Genomic DNA, 5,000 nt, shown 5'->3' with positions numbered 1-5,000 from the left:
TACTTCCCCCGGAACCCAAAAGCTTTGGTTTCCCGGAGGCTGCCCGCCGAGTCATCGGAGGAACTGCGGCGGATCGCTGGCTGGCATCGTTTATGGTTAGAACTAGGGCGGTATCTGATCGCCTTCGAACCTCTAACTTTCGTTCTTGATTAATGAAAACATACTTGGCAAATGCTTTCGCTTCTGTTCGTCTTGCGACGATCCAAGAATTTCACCTCTAACGTCGCAATACGAATGCCCCCGCCTGTCCCTATTAATCATTACCTCGGGTTCCGAAAACCAACAAAATAGAACCGAGGTCCTATTCCATTATTCCATGCACACAGTATTCAGGCGGGCTTGCCTGCTTTAAGCACTCTAATTTGTTCAAAGTAAACGTGCCGGCCCACCGAGACACTCAATAAAGAGCACCCTGGTAGGATTTCAACGGGGTCCGCCTCGGGACGCACGAGCACGCACGAGGCGGTCGCACGCCTTCGGCTCGCCCCACCGGCAGGACGTCCCACGATACATGCCAGTTAAACACCGACGGGCGGTGAACCAACAGCGTGGGACACAAATCCAACTACGAGCTTTTTAACCGCAACAACTTTAATATACGCTATTGGAGCTGGAATTACCGCGGCTGCTGGCACCAGACTTGCCCTCCAATAGATACTCGTTAAAGGATTTAAAGTGTACTCATTCCGATTACGGGGCCTCGGATGAGTCCCGTATCGTTATTTTTCGTCACTACCTCCCCGTGCCGGGAGTGGGTAATTTGCGCGCCTGCTGCCTTCCTTGGATGTGGTAGCCGTTTCTCAGGCTCCCTCTCCGGAATCGAACCCTGATTCCCCGTTACCCGTTACAACCATGGTAGGCGCAGAACCTACCATCGACAGTTGATAAGGCAGACATTTGAAAGATGCGTCGCCGGTACGAGGACCGTGCGATCAGCCCAAAGTTATTCAGAGTCACCAAGGCAAACGGACCGGACGAGCCGACCGATTGGTTTTGATCTAATAAAAGCGTCCCTTCCATCTCTGGTCGGGACTCTGTTTGCATGTATTAGCTCTAGAATTACCACAGTTATCCAAGTAACGTGGGTACGATCTAAGGAACCATAACTGATTTAATGAGCCATTCGCGGTTTCACCTTAATGCGGCTTGTACTGAGACATGCATGGCTTAATCTTTGAGACAAGCATATGACTACTGGCAGGATCAACCAGGGAGCTGCGTCAACTAGAGCTGAGCAGCCGGCCGCCCGGGAGTGTGTCCCGGGGGCCCGCGCGAACACGCAAGCGTCCGCTCAATTATTCTGCAAACAGGAGGAGGCTGAGCTCCCCTGCACAACACACCTCGAAACCCTCTCAGGTCCCGGCGGCGCGCAGCGCCGTCCTAAGTACTTGGTCGGGTTCGAGAGAGGCGCAATCGCCCGGAGTTAGGCGAGTAGACGCTTTAGGTGCGACCACCCGTGCTCCCAACTGAGCTTGCCGCTGCCGACAGAGGCCCGGGAGCGTGCTGTCGTGGCATTGCCGGCGGGAGACAACACGCGCCACCTACGGTGACCGGCAGCTCCAACGCCAGCGCCACAGAAGGACAAAAGCCCCACTTGGGTGCCGAAGCGAACTCTCCCAGCACAGCGCACGCGCCAACACGTCCGCACAGCTGCGATACAAACCACCTGCGAGAACCGCTGGGGCGACCGAGCAGCAGACGGCGTCGCGGCGCCGAGCGCCGGGCGGCGGCGCATCCTCAGCGCACACAGTCCTCAATCGGACCAGCACACTGCAGATGGCCACCGCGCTTCGCACCGGGCCCGCGAGGACCTACTTTGGCCGCAAGGCGCCGCGAGCAGGGGGCGCCGGCGCGCAGCTGCGCCGCCTGCCGCGTCCGTCGGCCGGCGCGCCTGCCACTGGCCGCCCCCACCAGCCGGCTGTAGCGCGTGCGCCCACGCACCGCGCTGCCAGCACGCCGGGCGGCCCCCCCTCACCGGCCGGGGACGGTCCCACCCAGCCACCGCCGCGTATCGCCTCACACCAGATCCCCTTTCGCGTTCGTGGGCATGGTGGGTCCCCTTTCACGTTCGTGGGCATGGTGGGTATCCCTGAAACAACCGGTTAATAGCTCGACCGATCGTCGCCAACACTGATTCACCTCTAGCGAGAACAACCCGCACCACAACGGGTTACCTGTTGTTCATTTGCGTAACGTCACCAGCAAACGTAGACGTCCATCGCCATTTGCAACGAGTATTGCATGCCTGTGTCAGGTGTCACAACACACTACGTCTGCCCACATAGACGCAACAACATGTGCACGCCTCGAGAACACGTGGAAGGTAGCCCCCGTACGTATGCGGTGTCCATTGCGCGAACGACTGTCAGCCGGCCTCTGCAGGATGTCGCAGATGTGGAACGCGGTGCAACATGCTATCACGGTGTGTGAGAAGAGACGACTACGTCCGAATACACGCTCCACTACATCAACAGACTGCTCATGCTGATCGCCATCCAGGGCGTCCGTTCCTCCACACGTCTGAATGGCGTACCACACTGCAATCCAGCTCTTATAGGGAGACGACACGTAGCTGCGTGCACAATATTTGGACTGTATGGTCTGCCGTTGCTAGGCGCAGTCGTCGTACGGTCACACATGTGCCACGATGTATCATTCAGTACATACGGACCAATGTGCAGTACAGTTTGTGGGTTTGCGTACATCGGCGGACAGGTGACAGGCCGTACCACAACGTAGGCTGAGTACGTCGGCATGCGAAGGGCATTGAACATGCAAACTTCTCAACGACCAGCTTGCGAAGGCAGGGGGGAAGGGGGGGGGGCATGTACGTCCTGCTGCTATCCACATTACAGTGTATAGCAGGAGCATGTGGAAAGTCAGCAACACCTGCAAGGTGTTTAACATGACGCGATACACAGGGGACCGGGCAGTGCGAATAGCGAACTATATTGCGAGGGTTGCGGTTAGGCAACACTACACTAATTTAACGAGTTGCATAACAATTACAGAGCAGGTTCAGCGACAACGTGCGTCAGGTTAAGGCGCAATATAGGTTAGGTTGAGGCACAATATAGGTTAGGTTAAGGCACACTGGGTTACGTTAAGGCACAAATTGGGTTACGTAAGGCACAACATGGGTTACGTTAAGGCACAACATGGGTTACGTTAAGGCACAAATTAGGTTACGTTAAGGCACAAATTAGGTTACGTTAAGGCACAAATTAGGTTACGTTAAGGCACAAATTAGGTTACGTTAAGGCACAAATTAGGTTACGTTAAGGCACAAATTAGGTTACGTAAGGCACAAATTAGGTTACGTTAAGGCACAAATTAGGTTACGTTAAGGCACAAATTAGGTTACGTTAAGGCACAAATTAGGTTACGTTAAGGCACAAATTAGGTTACGTTAAGGCACAAATTAGGTACGTTAAGGCACAAATTAGGTTACGTTAAGGCACAAATTAGGTTACGTAAGGCACAAATTAGGTTACGTTAAGGCACAAATTAGGTTACGTTAAGGCACAAATTAGGTTTACGTTAAGGCACAAATTAGGTTACGTTAAGGCACAAATTAGGTTACGTTAAGGCACAAATTAGGTTACGTTAAGGCACAATTAGGTTACGTTAAGGCACAAATTAGGTTACGTAAGGTACAATATGGGTTAGGTTAAGGTACAATATGGGTTAGGTAAGGTACAATATGGGTTAGGTTAAGGTACAATATGGGTTAGGTTAAGGTACAATATGGGTTAGGTTAAGGCACAACGTAGGTTAGGTTAAGGCACAACGTAGGTTAGGTTAAGGCACAACATAGGTTAGGTTAAGGCACAACATAGGTTAGGTTAAGGCACAACATAGGTTAGGTTAAGCACAACATAGGTTAGGTTAAGGCACAACATAGGTTAGGTTAAGGCACAACATAGGTTAGGTTAAGGCACAACATAGTTAGGTTAAGGCACAACATAGGTTAGGTTAAGGGCACAACGTAGGTTAGGTTAAGGCACAACGTAGGTTAGGTTAAGGCACAACGTAGGTTAGGTAAGGCACAACGTAGGTTAGGTTAAGGCACAACGTAGGTTAGGTTAAGGCACAACGTAGGTTAGGTTAAGGCACAACGTAGGTTAGGTTAAGGCACAACGTAGGTTAGGTTAAGGCACAACGTAGGTTAGGTTAAGGCACAACGTAGGTTAGGTTAAGGCACAACGTAGGTTAGGTTAAGGCACAACGTAGGTTAGGTAAGGCACAACGTAGGTTAGGTTAAGGCACAACGTAGGTTAGGTTAAGCACAACGTAGGTTAGGTTAAGGCACAACGTAGGTTAGGTTAAGGCACAACGTAGGTTAGGTTAAGGCACAACGTAGGTTAGGTTAAGGCACAACGTAGGTTAGGTTAAGGCACAACGTAGGTTAGGTTAAGGCACAACGTAGGTTAGGTTAAGGCACAACGTAGTTAGGTTAAGGCACAACGTAGGTTAGGTTAAGGCACAACATAGGTTAGGTTAAGGCACAACATAGGTTAGGTTAAGGCACAACATAGGTTAGGTTAAGGCACAACATAGTGTTAGGTTAAGGCACAACATAGGTTAGGTTAAGGCACAACATAGGTTAGGTTAAGGCACAACATAGGTTAGGTTAAGGCACAACATAGGTTAGGTTAAGGCACACATAGGTTAGGTTAAGGCACAACATAGGTTAGGTTAAGGCACAACATAGGTTAGGTTAAGGCACAACATAGGTTAGGTTAAGGCACAACGTAGGTTAGGTTAAGGCACAACGTAGGTTAGGTTAAGGCACAACGTAGGTTAGGTTAAGGCACAACGTAGGTTAGGTTAAGGCACAACGTAGGTTAGGTTAAGCACAACGTAGGTTAGGTTAAGGTACACGTAGGTTAGGTTAAGGTACAACGTAGGTTAGGTTAAGGTACAACGTAGGTTAGGTTAAGGTACAACGTAGGTTAGGTTAAGGTACAACGTAGGTTAGGTTAAGGTACAACGTAGGT

General features: G+C 51.0%; 1 non-coding gene across 1 annotated transcript in view; it reads right to left on the bottom strand.

The window, feature by feature from the left end:
- Window positions 1–1,214, bottom strand: part of LOC126436770 (small subunit ribosomal RNA) — a 1,909-nt gene extending 695 nt beyond the window's left edge. Inside the window, exon 1 of the ribosomal RNA XR_007580908.1 lies at window positions 1–1,214. This exon is cut by the window's left edge and continues 695 nt beyond it. This is a non-coding gene — a ribosomal RNA (small subunit ribosomal RNA).
- Between the last annotated feature and the right edge of the window lie 3,786 nt (window positions 1,215–5,000).

The sequence above is a fragment of the Schistocerca serialis genome, unplaced genomic scaffold (assembly GCF_023864345.2).
Source record: "Schistocerca serialis cubense isolate TAMUIC-IGC-003099 unplaced genomic scaffold, iqSchSeri2.2 HiC_scaffold_1245, whole genome shotgun sequence".
Taxonomy (NCBI): domain Eukaryota; kingdom Metazoa; phylum Arthropoda; class Insecta; order Orthoptera; family Acrididae; genus Schistocerca; species Schistocerca serialis.
This window is presented reverse-complemented; position numbering and strand designations above follow the sequence as displayed.